We start from the raw sequence: 19,028 nt of genomic DNA, 5'->3' as shown, positions 1-19,028 counted from the left end.
GAACCGACCGGGACGTCGGGCTACCACTGGTGCACCCCCGTGGGAGGCTGGCTGACGGGATTCGTCAGCGAGTGGAGAAAGATCACCACCGACAGATGGGTGCTGGACGCTCTCGCCCAAGGACACACCCTGGAGTTTCAACGCAGGTGTCTGCGGATCCCTCCGGTTACCCGGCAGGAGCAGCACATCCCTCAGCTCCTGGAAGAGGTACAAGCCATGCTGCGATAAGGTGCAATAGAGTTAGTTCCCCCAACAGCTCCCGGGCTCCGGAGTCTATTCCAGATACTTTCTGGTCAGAAAGAAGGCAGGGGGCTGGAGGCCCATCCTAGACCTACGACGTCTGAACAAATACCAAAGTCCCAAAAGTTCAGGATGGTCACGTTGCAACACATGCTCGGCCAACTGGAAAAAGGAGACGTCATTGGACCTGGAGGATGCCTACTTTGACATGGATGCCTACTTTGACATCCCCATTCACAAGAAACATCAAAGGTGTCTGTTTCATGGTGCAGGGACAGCACTACCAGTTCAAGGCTCTACCTTTCAGCTTGAAGTCGACCCCCGGAGTGTTCACAAAATGCCTGGCACCAGTGGCGACCGATCTATGTCTGCATGGCATACACATATACCCGTACCTGGGCGACTGGCTGATTGCTCGTGGGAGCTGGCCGACGGGCACACAGAGACAACCGTCCGTCTACTGATGGATCTGGGATTCTCTGTCAACTATCCAAAGTCCTGCTTAACGCCATCACAGAACACAATGTTCCTAGGTGCCAGACTCAATATGGTGTCTTGCCTGGCGTCGCCCTCAGATGAGAGGATAGCAGCCATTCAAGGAAAGGTGCAACGGCTGTCGTCTGTGAAGACGGCCACGGTGCAGACCATCAAGTCATTACTGGGCATGATGTCGACCTGCATATACCTCGTCCCACTCTGCAGGTTGCAAATGCGACCCCAGCAGGAATTCCTGGATGCCTGCTGGATACAGGTGTCTGGAAGCTTCATGGACAAGATTGCTCTCAACGAGTTTTTTAGGGGGATAGGATGGTTGGGCGTCCGCTCCAACAATGCCCATGGCACAGGATTTTAAAACCCACCATACCAGGAGATCGTCACCACGGACGCCCCCCCTGGAGGTCTGAGGGGCACACACACCAGACGTATACATGCCAGAGACCTGTGGCTGCTGGAGGAGAAGGATCTTCATATCAACATCCTGGAGCTATGGGCAGTGTTCTGGGCCCTCAAGTAATTCCTACTGTCTCTGAAAGACAGGGTGATGAGGATCTTCACAGACAACAAACCCCACCATGGTCTACATCCGGAAGCAGGGGGGCACTCGATCCCCGGCGCTCTCCAATGAAGCGCAGGACTTGTGGCGCTGGGCCGTCGGACAGGGGATGTTCCTCGTCCCTCTCCACCTGGCAGGAGTCGAGAACACCATTGCAGACTCCCTCTGCAGGGTATTGCGCTCCTGGCACGGGTGGGAGCTTCTTCAGGATCAGGTGGACTGCCTATTTGTCAAATGGGGCAGGCCCCAGATCAATCTGTTTGAGATGGCTGGGAACTCCAAATGCCAGATGTTTGCTAGCAGATTCCAACATTCGAGGAGCCTGGAGGACGCGTTCTCCTTCTTGTGGGAAGGACTGTTGCTGTATGCATTCTCTTCGTTCCCTTTCCTGCTATGGGTCATCAGCACACTCGGTGTCCATGCAAAATGATACTCCTCACCCCGGCATGGCCAAGGCAGATTTGGTATCCAGACGTTCTCAGTCTGTCACCGGTCAAGCTGCCAGTGGTTCCGGTTCTCACCAGAGAAAGGGGCACAAACCTTTATCACAACCCAGGATCACTGAACCTGAGGGCTTGGCTCCTGCATTCAGAGGTTATGAGTTGCCTGCGGACTATAAAGAGTTCCTCACCAAGGCCAGGGCGTCATCGACTTTGAAGTGCTATGGTCACAAGTAGGGGTGTAACGGTATAATGTGAACAGCTTAATTGAACTATATAAACCATCACGTTGTTTATACCAGTATACCGTTTTAGGGCCTGCAGCTATTAAGTGAGCTTTTCAATCTGATTTGGAAAGGCTGCAGTAAGCAAGTGCTGCGCATTCTGGATCTCGCACTGTGGGATGTGGCGTTTGGCAGACAAGAGCATAGTGAAAGTGAGGCCACATTAGTAAATGCAGCTTTGCTGCTGTGACCGCTCTTTCTCTGTGATCAGTAGAGTCGGCTTAAATATCAGCCGATTTGTAGTTTTCCAACCAATATGAAAGTTGGGGAACTACACACTTCACAATTCAAAGGGGGGGAATGAACTGGATGCCCTTCTGATGCATGTCCACAAAAAAACGTTAGCTCTGTAGACTGTATGAACACTGGACCCATCAGTGCTTTGTGCTAGTATATAAACTGCCCCCCCACCCCCACTGTTCTCCGTGTAGATTTACACATTGGCACTAGAGTTGTTGCTTCGCTTGCTCCTTCACCTGCCTTCTGCATATGGCACTGGACTCAAACAGGCAGGACAGATTCTACATTCAAGTTGAAGTATCCAGAGTAATGGGGGTGAGATATTTCTCAGGTCTATCCTCGATTTGTGACACCACCCATGAAAGCATTCCTCCGTCTCAACTCACATGACAATGGTCCTAATGCCCTCAGACCTGGGGAAAATGGTAATGATGGGGCTGTGGTGAGGTGGCGGTCTAGGCCATATTTGTGCCGATATGTATTTTAACGTTGTCATTTTCAAAAGGTTTTTGTGCCGCTATTTTTAAGAAGGTAAATGAACATGTATTGCAAGAATCAAGAAAGAAATCAACAGCACCCACTGAACGCTGTCCTGTTAGGATTACATGGTCAGTGGTGACTCCAACATCAGACCTTTATAATACACTAGGCAGATGGTAAACAAGCCATAGTGATTTGATCAATATGCAACCTTTTGGTGAGTGTGTGGTGGCTATGACATTTTGACAAAACACAATGACATGGACTTTCAGACCTCACATGAGTGACTTTTCTCCCATTAATGGGATAAAGCGTCATCAAAACAAACTATTTTGACTGATCGCAGTAAGGGGTCATGATGCTCATGCCATGTGGTTCCAAAATAATGCAGGTCGAGGCCGATTTTCAAAGCGATGACCTGTGACTGAGCAGCAAGCTAATTGCTCAAAATGGGCATTTTAACACTTCCGCTAGTCACTATTTCATTCAAGGTGATCAACGAGTGAGCACCATGAAAGACAAAATTTGCAACCGCCTTAGATTCCTGGAGGATCAGCTAAAAATGTGCAGAGACCAGTTTCAAAATGCTGAAAATGTATGACCTTTAACAAAATATTTGTTAAGATTAGTTAACTCCAGCTGCTAAACTGCGATAACCATGATATACCGTCATTTGGCAAGAAAGTTATCATACCGCCATAAAACCAATACTGTGACACCCCTAGTCACAAGTGGAAGCATTTCGCTATGTGGTGCCAGTCTCAGAAGATTACCCCTATGAGGGTCACAGCCCCGTAGATCCTTCCCTACTTGCTATCCTTGGCTCATGCCTCTATCAAGGTTCATCTGGCGACTATCTCCCGCCACACCAGGTCTCCAGGATGGTCTTCACTTTGGTCCTACCAACTCATCAAGGAATTTCTCAAAGGACTTTTTTGATCTATCCTGCCAGTCAAAGCTCCTGCTCCGGCGTAGGAACTGAACATGTTTCTGACAAGGCTCGTGGGGGAGGCCCCTTCGAGCCTCTCCTCTTAAGTTCCTCTCGTGGAGATCCAGGCCCTATCCTGCAAGCACCCATACCTGACGTTCCACGAAATCGAGGATAGTGCTGCGTATGCACCCCTCTTTAATGCCAAAGGTTCTGTCCGAATTTCACCTTAATGAGCCTTAGGTATTGCCTGTCTTTTTTTTCACAAAACCTTCATCGCTGACTGGAAGGGCCTTGCATTTGCTGGACTTTTCTTGTGCCCTGAAGTCCTATGTGACACACACACAGAGTTTTCAGAAGACCTCACAACTGTTTGTAAACTTTGATCCTGTGAACTATGGGAAGGCCTTGTCCAAGGCTTCCGTTTCAGGGTGGCTCTCTGGCTGCTTCACGCACTGTCATCAATTGGCGAACTGACCACTGCCCGGCCTTCCAAGAGCCCACTCTACCAGAGCGATCGCTGCAACGACAGTGTTCCTGCCTGGTGTGCCCCTGCTGGACATCTGCACGGCTGCTACATGGAGGTCCACGCACACCTTTACAAAGTTCTACTGCATCGACAGGGATTCCAGGGTGGAGTCCAGAGTCGGCCAAGCCGTGCTACGCAACCTGTTTGCTTGAGGTGAGACTGTTCCAGAGGTAAGAGTTGATTGCTTCTGTGTAGCCTTGCCACCTCCCGTAGTTGTGCATGTGTGTACTGCTATATATTCTTTATTCATGTTCATGTGAATCCATGCCAGACCCCATGCTTTAGAAGGAACAAGTTACTTACCTGTAACTGTTGTTCTCCAGCATGGGTCTGGCATGGATTCACATGCGAACCCTCCCTCCTACCCCTCTGCAGCTCTTCACTTGGTCATACTGCCACTTTACGTGCTTACCAAATCTGAAGATGACTGCCAGAGGAGGGGCTTAGGGAGAGGACTGTCATTGGATGGGGGCAGTATGACCCAGAGGACAGTGATTGGTTTAGATGAGAAATACAGTTTTTAAATGAAAGTGAAACCGTTTTTTCTTTTACCGAGGATTCCCAGCCTGACGACGGGGAATATTCATGAGCATGTGAATCCATGCCATACCCATGCTGGAGAACAACAGTTACAGGTAAATAACTTAAACCTTCCTCAATCTGCCTCTTTCCTCCCTTCAACCTCTTCAATTAATCCAGAATAGGGCTCCAAGACTTATCCTTGGCCTCACACCCAGGGACTGCATCTCTCCAACCTTAAAATCTCTACTCTGGCTCCCGCTGGCTGCAAGGATCAAATTCAAGCCCCTCTGCATCATCCACAAGGCTTTCTGGGGCCTGGGACCCCGCTACATCCAACAGTCCTTCGGTTCACTAGCTCCAACTCGCTGCAGATCAGACATTTCTCCATGCAGAGAGTGGGGGGTAGATCTTTCTTCAGCAGGAGCCTCTCTCTGGAAAAACCTTCCTGCACCTCTCAGACTTGTGCCGGATCTCCTTAAGTTCCGAATACTTCTCAAGACTTTCCTTTTCACCTCTCCTTCCCTCTCCCCTTCCTTGCTAAACTGTCCCCCTGCCGCTGTGACTGGTGTCTGGACCCTTATGTTCCATACTGGGGCAAGGCCCTCCTCATCCATTCTACCACTGCACCCCTTACCAACACTTGCTCATGGGCACCCTTCCCTGACTAGCCTGAATCTGGTCTATCGCTTCCCCGCACTATTACCCTGACCACTGGCTCCCCCCTGGCACTTCCCCCATGGGCACCCCCCCACCCAGCACTTGCCCAGCCCTGTGTCCCCAGCCTTGTTGCACTTCTCCCTCCCCCTTCCCTCACCACAGCCCTTCCGCCCTGACCTGCCCCCTCCCAACTGTACTTATTTCACTGCACTTGCACGATCCGAATGTCACAAGGCCTAGTAGGACCATTCCTTACTGTTATTGTTTCTTCTCTGACTCTCCCGACCCCCCCACATTGTCTTGTGCCCCTGGAAACACTTGTGTATAAGCGCCATACAAATGTTCAATAAATAAGAAAAATAAATACAAATCCTTTTTATGTTCTCTTGGTAAGGAGTCTTCTCATATCTAACTATCGGAGCTTGCTTTATCAAGCTGTAGTCCCTTCTATCAGCAGCATCCATCATCCGAAACACATCACAGCCATTCTGGGGAAGCCTAGAGAAAAACCATGGGACACACTCACTCTCACACACACATTTGCATCACACCTGCAAACTCAAAGGTTTTCAACCAGTCAATTATGTCATTCTTAACATCATAAGCACTCACCAAACCCTTTGGCATCTTAGTCACGGAGTCCCTGGAGGCATCAGCTGGAGAAGACCCTGAAGAGGAAGAGGAGTTACCAAGAGACAATCGTCTCAGTTCAAGCTCATGTTGCATCTCTGTTCTGTAAGGCCTTGACTCAGTTCTTTTTCTCTGAGCTCTAACTTTCTATGCTCCAGATGCAATCTCATTTCAAGAATGTTTGCTTTTTGTTCTTCCAGATCCAAAAGTACTTTAGGAGGTAAGTTAGAGGGGGAAGTGGGCCTGGAGCGACCGGCATAGGGAGACCATGGGACTGGCACAGGGTCACCCTGCGACACAATATATTCTCCTAGATTTGAACGCAAATCACAGTCCACTACATCCTCTGCTTCTAAATCAATGTTAGGGGTGATAGTGACGGGTCTACTTAATGAGGTTTGGTAATTCAATAATGTTTGAATTAAATCATTTTTGTTTCCATTACAGCCAAGGTTCTTTGCTTTGCATGTTCTTTAGGTTTGTCTACTTTCAGAACTATAAGATCTGTGTGCTTATAGTTTTCCATGTTACAGCTGATTGTTTAAGGTTACACAGGCTTATTGGACCAGCCTTAGTGGATGGTTTCTCTGGACACGGGTATCCCCGAGAGTCAGTATAGCCAACGCTACACAAATCCCACCACTGTAACACCAATTGTTAGGGAGTTTTGCAAATGTACACCTGTGGTAGGACTTTAGAAGACTCACACACTTGGGCCACAGGGCTCCAATGTCTAGTATACGCCTGAACCATAAAACTATGTTGGTAGCAATGGCCGAGCGGCCAGGCTTATCTTAAGAGGGAGGGGGGCTGTAGGTGGTACAAAGAACTTAGAGCACACACAAAGTCAAGAGAAACACTGACACACTAAACAGATATATAGAAATAAATGGTTTATTCTATATATACACCAATGCAAAGATAAATCTTCAGCAAGGTAAGTTCTATACATTCAGTAGACACAATGCAAAACCATTATATTTTATACAGTAAATACATTACTTTTGTAGTGACTTCAGAATTGCAATCAGCAATTCACAGGTAAGTAAACCCCACATTTGTAATAAAATTGTAATACTTTGTTTCAAGAAAGAAGATATGAAACAACACCAACACACAAGGTAAGTAATTTCTTTGCAATTATTTTACAGAGGCCTAGGCTTTAGTCCATCCCTAACTAGTTCTGAATGTCTTTCAGGGTCAGATTGGAGGTCAAAGCAGGTAAGGCACAAGCTGGAAAAAGGGTTCAGAGACTTTGGAGAAGGCTCCCTGAAGGTGCACAAGCATTAGGCCTGAGCGAACGTGTATTGGCTGTTAGGCAGAAACCTGTGCAGTTCCCTTAGGGACCACTGCAAAAGATTTAAGACTACAGGTGTTTAGCAGTAAACCCACTTGGTAGCAGTCTGTACCACACAGATTTACCTGGTAGCTGTGGCTGAGCAGTCAGACTTCTCTCAAGATGAGTTAGGCAGTATATAGAGTATTCACAATAGGTACAACCATACAGTAGCACAAGCAAACACTGACCAGAGCTTGGTGTAAAAGTATATAATTATTTATTTAAAGAGACACTTGTAATTTACACTAGCACAAAGAGGTAAGTAAATTCATCACACAGTCACTATTATATATATATACAACCCTAATTACTTATTAGACCAGTCTAAATGAGAAACACCACTTATTTTCAGACAGAGGTGAGCGCTTAACATAAGATGGCACTCTAATAAGTTATTAAAAAGGGAGGGAAAAAGGCAGAGTTATGGAAGCACACAAATTTCAATACTTTTTAAAGAACCACAGTAAGGCAGGATAGGCAGAGTTCTACTGGAGAGCAAGGAAGTCAATTTCAAGGCCCACTCTTGGAGAGAGCAAGCAGAAGGGGTCCAGGTCCACACAGTGGGGTTATGCCCAAAGAGTCTTGTAGATAGTTCGCACACAAAGAATGAAATTAAAGTCAGGTAAAGTTAGCTAGGTTGTCCTAGGCCAGCCCAGGTTAGAAAGTCGAGGCTTTACTGTCACCCCGAACGATCTGTCGCAAGGGAAGCCAGGCGGGACACAGTACCTTAAGTGGGAAGGAAGCTCCAGCGGGGGCAGTTGTTCCTGGCAGCGGGTACAAGTCGGTGTTTCGTCCAGAGGAAGAGGAGGTCTCGACGTGGAGGAAAGATGAAGGTCATTGCACTGTCAGGGAAGAAACCAGCCGCAGAGTTCTTCGGTTAAAAGGTACTACCCTTCTATTCGCGGTAGTGGTAAACCGTGGTATTCCGGTTGCCGGGGTGCTTGGCACGGGCAAGGTGGCCACGAGGTGCTCCAGGAAGGCGAAAAGAAGGCAAAACTGGTTATCCCCACCAGTCAAAGGAAGAAGACTCTCCGGACTGGAGATCTCCTCTGTCGTCGGGAAAAGTGGTGAGACGGTTCAGCAGGGCTCCACCGGTGGTGTCATTGTTGCAGATGGCTCAGCTTCTTCCCTCTTCGGATTCTTGGGTCCTGTGGCGACTTCTGAAGTTCCAGTCCCCAAAGCCCTGCTTTTATGCAGCAAACCCCCATTCATTCAGCCTAGCTGTCAATCAAACATGCTAAGTGGTGAGCCGGCCGGCTCACCACTTGGGCCAGTCACACAAGAGTGCGACTTGATTTGCCTAGGTAACTCAGTCCAGGGTGCCTAAACCCCCTCCCACACCCCCTGTGGTACCCAGACAATGTGGCACCACTTTTGGAGGCTTCTTTGGAGAAGCCCGCCAAAAAGTGGAACAAAGGGCTCGACTTGGGTTGGAGTCACAGAAGAGAACACAAACGCCATTTTAGAATCGAGTTCTGGCAAAAAATACCAACCGATGAATTAATATTAAATAAATAAACTGGCGGTATGTTCGAGGCTATAGGAATTAAATAATTAAAGTTGGTAGCCTCAAACAATGGGAATATCCCATAGAGATATATTTGCGGTCGAATATAAAAAGTAGTATCCACTGCCACCAGCCAAAACTCAATCAGGGGGGACGGAGACGTGCCCCCTCGAACAACAGACCCCGGGGCAATCGAATTGCCCCGACCAGTATGTCCACAATATGACGGTTTGTACTGGTTTCTGTTCATAATTTGGCACTAGTAAAGCCAATGGTGACTTTACATGCCCTGGGAGACAGTAGTGAGTCCCAGGGTATGGAGTCTATGTTTGGGGGTCGCTACGACACCCCTGGGTCACGGCACGGAGGGTGCTGTGTAACCCACATCAACAAAACACATGAAACCCTATGGAGTAAAAGACCCCATAGCCCATAAAACACATGGCAAGACAAAGGAACACCTCAAATCATGTCTAAGAGTGGGAGTGAAAGAGTCACTCTTAGCAGGAGAAAAAATAAACCCCCAAAATTCAGCAAAGCTGCTGGGGGACTCACTAGGTTTGGGAAATTAGCCTTTACAGAGAATTCTCCCTAACATGGGCGAACTCCCAAACACACAAATCAGTACTCCAGCAACACATGAGCAGCAAAGCAACTCTAGGTAAGTTCTACCTTGGGTCTTACAGAACCATTGGAGCAAAAACATGGATGCAGCAGGATGCCTTCATGATGCAGCAGCAGCCGACCCGGTCACTAGATTCTTGGTCATGGAGGTGAAAGAAGGGACACTGAAGTGGACTCGCAACATCAGTCAAGTGGAGGGACGTCCAGCAAAGGATTCTTCATGGCACTGGGGTTTTGGCACCCTTTTCTAAGCACCAGTGAAGAATGGTTACCACCCGGTCGTTTCGTCTTGCTTTCTCAGTCCAGCACTGTGGTGGGCGGCTTCAAGGACTGGAATCTTGCCTCTGGAGGTCCTGAAGGAGTCCACCAAAGTTTCAGGAGGATTCGATCTTCAGAAGATGGTGCTCTGCACAGAGGTCACAGATCCCAGGGCACTGGCGAATTGCAGTCTGAAAAGGTCAAGGCTCGAAATGCAGGTCGTATTGAGACTGATTGGAACCAGCCATTTAAGGGAGTGAATCAACCTCTTTGGGGTTCTCCTGGCGCTTGGAAGAAGGGGCCGAAAAGCAGCCGTTACTCAGAAGGCATCTCTGGTCGCCTGGAAGTGGCTGCGTACTTATTTGCTTCTTCTTTCTCGTTGGTTCTTCAGTTCGAGTGGTCAGCTCTGCTTCAGCCTCCGGATCCTCGCCTTCTATTCAGGAACTCAGCCATTCAGGACACAGGCAGAGCCATACTCTTGGGGGTGGCTTTCCTTCTGGTGCGTCCCAGCTCCTCTTGTCTGGCAAGGTGCTCAAAAAGTTCACAAAACAAAGGTTCCTTCACTTGGAAACTGGTATATTCTCCTGCCAGATTTCCCAAGAGTTCATCAAGTTCATCAATATCAAACACAACAGAACTGTTCCTCTTCTGACTTTTACTAAGATTTCTTCCCCTGAAGGGATGTTGGACTATGAGAACCATCCAATTTGACTACATTTTTCAATTTAAGGAGTCCCCAACTTAAATTGGTTGAGCTGCATCCCACTCTGACACCATTTGTGAAGGCATCATGAAGCAGACACAGACACAAGAGATATAGTTTTGCTTATAAACGTTTATTGAAGGGAAAGTTGGGTTGGGAAAAGGCCTACCTTACCCTAATCTAAGTGGGACTTTCCTTACCAAACTCAAACTAAGGTCAGTCTATGTCAGGAAGTCCACATCAAATGTTCTGTCTGTGTCCAAACCTATTCTTGCCCTCACCTAGTACATGGATCAAAATGTCTAAGGGTTGAGTCTCAAAATGATAAGTGTTCAACAAATGTTCCACTAGCTCTTCACAGCTTGTGGCTTGAGACGGGAGTCGCTTGCCCAAGCTTTCAGGCACTTCAAAATGACAAATAGTGGGTGCGTCCAAACCCCTTTTGTCTAACAAAACGTACTTTACTTTCCTAAAGACACAGTTCTCAAATGTTCTCACAACATTTCCAACTGACTACTAGGGGTGCATCACAGCCCATCTTGTCTGGCAAAGTGCTCAAAAAAGTTCACAAAACAAATGTTCCTTCACTTGGAAACTGGTATGTTCACCTGCCAGATTTCCCAAGAGTTCATCAATATCAAACGCAACAAAACTGTTCCTCTTCTGACTAGAGGAAAACTGAGTGGGTTCTCCTGCTAGACTTCAGAATTCTTTCAATATACAAATCACAAGGTTTCTTCTTCAGTGGGAACATGGTATACTCCCCTGCCAGGTTGCCAATTCTCTATTGTCTCTTGGAAATACTTGTTCTCTCTCTGTTGGCAACACTTGCTCTCTCTTGGCCCTTGGCAATGCTTGCCCTCTCTTGAGTCTTGGCAACACTTGCTCTTTCTTGTAACAGTTTGGTATTCATGTAACTTATGTGCACTTTGTTCATTCACACAAGAGTGAAATTATCTGTGCGGCACATGCAGACAATATCGGAAAACCCGGGAGTCACTTGCTTGCCTCAAACTCACTGGGTAAGTTGCTTTTTTGTGTTCCACTTGGGGTATGTTAGATCTCGATGCATGCAGCTCCTCCCGGGTTGCCGTCACTTCTACAGTGCTGGATCTGAGCCGCCTTGGCTCCTGGACCCCCCTGGTACAATCCCACCAACGGGGACAACTCAGCTGCTTTTACCGTCTCGGCCTTCCACTGCATGAGTACTGCCAGGGGGACATTGAGAGGTACAGACCCTTTCACGACCCACGTTGCTCCCAGCGTCTTCTCACTTCTCCACCTCTGCTTTTAACTGCTTTCCGGCTTCTCCTGCTCGTTCCCCTTCTCTCCAGTCTGCACCTGAGAGGGATATTTATGCCACCTGCTGACTTGATTACCGATAAAAAATTGGACTTCGTAGCAATAACCGAGACCTGGCTGCATACAGCCGCAGGTCCCTCCCTTTTAATTGCTACCCCGGATAATTACATGGTCCTCAGATCTGACAGAAAATCTGCTAAAGGCGGCGGGATTGCTTTTATCGCCAAATCTATCCTGGGACTTAGATTTTCCACACAGCCCCCTGTCACGTCATGTGAATTACTGACAGTAAAACTTCCCCTCACCAACTCGTGCACCATAACTGCGCACCTTATATACAGACCTCCTGGACCCATTGGTTCTTTTGAGGATGATGTCGTCACCTTACTATCCACTAATACTAAACCGTCTTTGCAGATCCTAATCTTGGAAGACTTCAATCTTGGTTTCAATGACCTTAATGATCAACATGCCTTGACTCCGACTTAACTCCTTGGTTGAACTAGGCCTACCGCAAAGAGTCCTTCACACCACGCATTAAAAAGGAAGAACCTTAGACTGGGTAGCCGACCTCAATTGTGTAACAACTATAACCTCTATTGAACCTAATCCTTGGTCTGACCATCATCGACTGACCTTTACTATTCAAGTCCGTGCACTGCCCAAAAAAATATTGCCTTATAGCTCCTCCAATTCCTACTAGAAACATACAGAGCATCACAGTGGATAAGCTTAGGCCCCTTATACAACCTATACTAAATCCCCTGCCTGCTTTCTCTGACGTGGCATTGCTAGTGGAACTATACAACACTACCATCACCCAAGCCCTAGACAAAATCACATCTATGAAAATGCAGAAAGGTAAACCTAGAGCCCACCAGATCACCTGGTTTACACCCAAACTTAAAGCCCTACGAAATGATAAAAGGAAATGGGAAGCCATCTGGAAAAACCACCCCACTATGGCCAACAAAGACAACCTACTAAAAATCACAGCTAACTATAAAGCTGAAATACTCCAAACAAAACGGGATGCCTAAAATGAAAGGATCAACAAAGCCGGCTCTTGTACAAGAGAACTCTATCATTTTAAGAGAATTGGAATCTCCTATCCCTCCACCAGACAATTGCAATAAGGACAAAACCTGGTGCACAAAGATCTTAAATGCATTAGCCGACAAGATCTCCATTCTCCAAAATAAAATTGTCACCAAAAAACCTCCCTACTCAAGTGAACACCCAGAAAACCGAACCCAACACTTCTAAACCCCTCCAGCAATTTAAATTCACCCAAATGTCTACCTTAGAAGTGGAAAACATCATAGCCTCGCTCAAACCTTCTAAATGCCAGGGAGATGCCAGCCCGGCCTCTATAATCAAAGAAGCTGCTATGGACCTAACGCCCTTCATCACCACCTTAATCCACTCTTCATTTCGAACATGCACAGTGCCTACCAACCTAAAGGACTCTTGGGTATTACCACTAATAAAGAAACCTTCCTTGGACCCAAGCATCCAAAACAATTATAGACCCATCACAACAGTCCCCTTCCACTTGAAGATTATTGATAAAGCAGCCTACATCTAAATACAATCGTATTTGGAGACTAAAAACTTACTAGGACTCCGACAGTCTGGCTTCAGACCCCAACATGGTACAGAAACAGCCTTGATTGACCTGAAGAACCAGATTGACGACCAGAAAGACAAAGGAAAACTTGCCCTCCTACTGCTATTGGATTTGTCAGCTGCTTTTGATCTGGTTGATCATTAAGTGCTTTGTAAACACTTGTGTACAGCGGCTCATTTCTCCCCAGAAGCAACAGCATGTATGCAATCTTTCTTGAGTAATAGATCTATGATCGTGTTCTCACCTTCAGCATCTGCTGACCCCATGCCTATAACATGTGGAGTACCGCAAGGATCTTGTGTATCGCCTACGATGTACAATGTGTCTACCAAGCCACTGTTTGACGACTTGGACCTTCTGGGTGTCACCTAAAATAATTATGCAGATGACACCCAGATCCTCATTCCACTGACGGGCGACTATGACAAAGACTTGGCGCTGGTAGATAAAATCTATCTCATCATTCAAGCCTGGATGGCCTCACATGGTCTGTGTCTGAATGATGCTACTAGGTGCACCGGCTAATGTGAATAAACTCGACAATCAATATCTCTCATTTAACATTGACGGCATTGACATCAAGGTGGCTAAGGAGGTAAAAACCCTGGATTTCTACGTAGACTCAGCATTGAGCCTATGTAAACAAGTGAATGCTACAGCTTCGGCGACAGCTTACACGTGTACGTTGATACATGCCTGTAAACCCTTTCTATCCACGGAGAGCTGCATTACCATGGCTAGAGCCTTAATTCCTTCAAAGCTTTAATGTAATGCACTTTACCTAGGTGCTAGCAAATATATTGTCAGCAAAGCTAGAACAGCCCTAGGCATCCCGAGAAGACAACATATCTTGGATGTCAGACGGAAGAACTGGCTGTCGGTCAAGGACAGAATACAATTTAAAACAGTATCTCTTACTCACAAATGTCTCAATAACTCAGTCCCACAATACCTTACAGAGAAATGTATCAAAAATCTCGACCGACGAGAACAACACATTCCTTCTGCCTAAGAGGCCCCAGATTCAAACTGAAAAAAGCAGGGGGCAGCAGCTTTCCTGTCATGGCTGCCCAACTCTGGAACTCCTTACCCACAAACTTAAGAGCAGACCAGTCCTTTTTCAACTTCAGGAAAAATGCCAAAAGTTGGTTTGTCTCCAAGGATTTACAACAAGCCTAGCCCTGTAGACCACATCTTGCTGTATCCTTGTAAATGACTTTTCTTGGTATATAACATATGTCTTATTATGTAACTTGTAACAGTGTGATTTAATGTAACCTTTTTCGAATATATACGTGTCTTTATATGTACTGTAACGCAGAATTTTAAAGTCTCTTGTAATGCACCCAGATACCTCTGGGTTTGGAGCGCTTTATAAATAAATAAATAAACGGACAAACAAACACCCAGTCTTTCTCTGGTGTACGTGATTTCCACTCCACCAGCTTATTATCACAATCTTGGTATTCATATCCTTCTTCTTCGTCTCAGTACCAAAGTGGTGTTTTGTCATCTTCTTCCCAGTACCAAAGTGGTGTGCAAGTGTCTATGGTTGTCAGTGGGAAACAGGGAAGGGACTTAAAATAGCCCATGAAGGCTTGTGGAACTGAAGGCGCATCATGGAAGGGAAAAGGGGAGTACTGTGTCTCATCTTCGGACACCCAATCTCCATTGCCACTGTAAAACACACTTCATGATTCCTACACTCACAATACATATAACAATAAATGGCAGTATCTTACCACTGAAAGAAGACATTGTAATGCTTTTTTTGCCCATATATCAGTATTGCCATTGTTGGGTGTGGCCAATAATGTCAACAGTTGCCATAATTATCTGTGCAGATAACTCGAGCATAACATACTTGCATTGTCATGGGCCTGATACCTGGTCAGGTAGACTCAGCGTTTCAGCCACCCCATGACCCCAGCTGGACTAATTGAGGTGCATGTTGCTGTTAATAACAGTGACTGATTATTACAAGCACTTGCAAGCTGGAGAATCTGGCATGAAGCGCTATATAAATCTTCTCTGAGTGCACTCATTTCAGCTGTGCGGAGCATGGCTAGCATATACCACAATAGGACCATTTGCTTGGCTGGGTTCTGTAAGGCCAGTCTTTGGCAGAACCGCTGTGGCCAATGAGGCATGCATATGCCACATTAAGAAAATGTGCCCTGGCTGTGCACAGTAAAGCCACTGTTTGCCTCAAGAACAGTCTTTTTGATTATGTCCAGTAAGGCCAGTATTTGCCACAACAAGAACTGATGATCCTTGTGCCCAGTAATGCCAGTTTTTGCTACTGTAATAACACTCCTATTGTCTATGAACTGGGGAAGTTTCATCATACATTGTGTCTTTTCCATGATTATGCTCTGGCTCAAAACCTGCCTCTCACTGATCCAGTCTTAGACATCAATTGCATTCTTGAAGCTGAACCCCTTCAAGACCGAATTCCTATTCCTCACCAACACCACCAAACGCCCAACACCCAGACACACAGACCTTGCTATTAACCATGACCGGTGAGGACTTCATATCCAAGCTGACATACATAGCTAAGAAAGCTGAGACATCCTGGTCCTACTGGAAAGTCTAGCCCTTCCTCCCTCTGGACAGCTTTAGATCCATTTTTCAAGCACAGGTCCTATCCCACCTGGATGGGGGAAATGCCCTCCTCCACGGCCTCCCGTTGTCCACATTTGTGCCCCATAAAAGTGTCATACACGCAGCCGCAAACGTAATCAAGGGTCTTAGCAAATATGACCATAGCACCCCCACCATCATCGAATTTCACTGGCATGCACAAATCGCCCTGAAGTCTTGCTGCATCATGTAAGGGAGGCATGCTATTACAAGTATGACACTGACACAAAAGGTACAATTTGTAAAACCCTTATTCAATTCTCGGGTTTGGAACAACTCCTACTTTGCCCTATAGCTAAGATGGGAGTAGTCTCTACCATCAAATAATAAAGAAAATGCAGTCCTAGTCAGTCTCTGTCAAATCAAAATGGCCTAATCTAATAAAACCTAATGCCTGCCCTATCTCTTATACAAAAGTGTGCCGAGGGAAATATGTATGCAAAGGAAAATCAGTGTTAGAATATTAAGAATCAAAGTGGCTGAGTCAGCTTTCCTCCCCACGTTGGATAGCACGGAGTAAGGCGGTCCCGGTAGACACGATGACGCACTCTGTCTCAGGTTCACAAAACAAAGCAGTTCAAAACGCAGAACGAGGCCCGCCTGGCCTTCCATGTTAAAGTCACTTTTCCAGCATTCCAAAAGTTCCTTTACAGTTCAACAAAAGGGTTCACAGTTCAACCAAATGTTCACGCAGTTCTCCCTCGATTGGGCTCGGACCCATCAAAGCAAAAGTTCACATAGGTCTTCCTCATTCGGGCTCAGACTTTCTCGTGTTGTCGAAGACTTTCAAATATCTGAGGCTTTTACTATAGACGTCCTCAGGACCACTTCGGCTTTCCCTTCAACTCGCACTCTTGTGTTATTTCCCCTGGTGTTTCTTGGTCTATGTAGTTCAAGGTCGTAAACACAAGAGTTCAATGTTTACTTTCAATTTCCCCTTTTGCCGGCGTCAATCTTGATCATTACGCTTTTTTAAGTTTTTCACTTTGTGGCTTTAGGCATTTTCGCCAGACCACTCTTTTACTCTGTATCATGGGGCTTCACAGTTATCAGTAATTTCAAAGTACACCACAGATCTGCCTTTCTTCGCCTCTCATTCATACGCGTGCAGCCTTCAATTGTAAAATATATTGTTGCCACTTCAATCCTTCGTTAACACACACCAGTCTTTCATCTTGCTCCCCAATACACCAGCTCTATGTATTTCTTTCTTGTTTTCACCATTTTTATTCACGAGTCAAGGTTAATACCACAGGCTTGGCCTCGCCTCCCGAACTCTGTCGTTCATACGGATGTATACGATTTGTCCGTGGCACAATTGTTCGCAGCCAAATTGACTGTGGACAATTCAACCGCAAAGACCATTTTGCTGCAGCCAAATCCAGCCAATCTTAAACCCCCCACAGCTCCCAATACATTCCCCCACCCACCCCTACTTACCTTTTTGGCATCTGCTCATCTTCTGACCCTGCAGCGTTTATTCCGTCCCTCTTACGCAGGTCGGATCAGACGCAGCAGGGTCAGCTTTGTTTTTTTTCCATCCCCCACTTCCAAACCTCCAGAAGCAGGGGCACGCCCTCTGCCCCCAAAGGCCATCACCACCAAACATGTGGAGCGGGGGACACCCCCGCAACGCCTGCTCCCCATATTTGGTAGTGATTACCCAATCTGATTGTTTCCAAACGATCGAATGGTACTGGCCGAATTCGGCCACATTTACCATGCAATCAATTGGAAACGATCAGTTTGGTTACTACCGTTCACCCGGGAGGGTCGCAGGCACCTTTTAAAAACAATTCAGTCTTCTTGTCTGGGATTTGGCTTTCACCACATATCTCTTACGGTTCTTTGGAGGCAATGACCTCCTGCAGGGAACCCCTGAGTTCCTTTACCCTTAGTTCTCGTCCTTCGGTCTGACACTCTGCTCCAGTAGGTTTGCCCTCGCCCCAGAAGTTCTGCTGCTTCTCATGTTCCACCTTGCTCAGAGTGTGTCTCTATGTTCCACCTTTTATCCATGTGGGGAGAGTTAATGGGTATCAGATGTATGGGATTAAAGTCAAGTGCCTGACTTTGCCTGACCCGATTAGCAGGACATATGATATGGCATTTGTTACGCGCCTATACACAAGTGTTTCAAAGCGCGACATGTCCAATGAGATATGTATGGGTTAGTCTTTTTACTCTGTTGCCCTCTTCCTCTGCCCAGTGTTTGTGTAGAAAGGGGGGGAAGAAGTTGGGATATCAGAGAATCCTATGAAATGGGAGGGGTTATGGGTAGTGGAAAGGGGGGACTACTGTGTCTCACCATCGGCCGCCTCACCACCACCCCCTGAAGACCTCTCACCCAGGTGATCCACCTGCACAGGTCCACCCCCAGGGTCTGGATCCAAAGGTGATGGGCGTGCAGTGGGCACCTGAGAGACAGATCCCCGGGGACTAGTAGGTGAGACACCCTTTGGTTTCTCACAATCATCTATAAGGCAGTCGCCCTCAAGTCACCCAGCTACCTCGTGGAGAAACTCAGCATCTCCGGCTAACAGCACATCACCAGAAGCCAGGACATGTGCAGACTTGAAAACAGCCGCTACAAAAAGGAAAGGACTAGAAAACAAGCCTTCTCAGCCTATGCCCCAAGACTATGGAACCTCCTCCCCGTCGGCATCAGACTCGCCCCCATGCTCCTAAAATTGAGAAAAGAACTCAAGACCCACCTCTTCAATGAGTCTCTCCTCCTCAACACCTAGGCCATCACATTGCCCCCCCCCCATGCCACCTGACTTGCTAGACGCCATCTGCCCCTGTCCTCCCCGCCACCCTCTACAGCTGTACCCCTCCTCTATGCCCCTCTGTAGCTTACCCCCACTGCATGCAAGAAATGTTGAGCACGGTGCAGTAGCTGAGCATGCAGCATTGTATATCAGAACCATTTGAATTTCTGACCTTGAAATATTATGGATCATTGTGTGGCCTTTGCTGTGGCTAGAATGCTCTCTAGCTCTTAGAGCTCACACGGCT

Source organism: Ambystoma mexicanum, chromosome 9 (assembly GCF_040938575.1).
Source record: "Ambystoma mexicanum isolate Mex_15411 chromosome 9, UKY_AmexF1_1, whole genome shotgun sequence".
NCBI lineage: Eukaryota > Metazoa > Chordata > Amphibia > Caudata > Ambystomatidae > Ambystoma > Ambystoma mexicanum.
Note: the sequence above shows the minus strand (reverse complement) of the source record.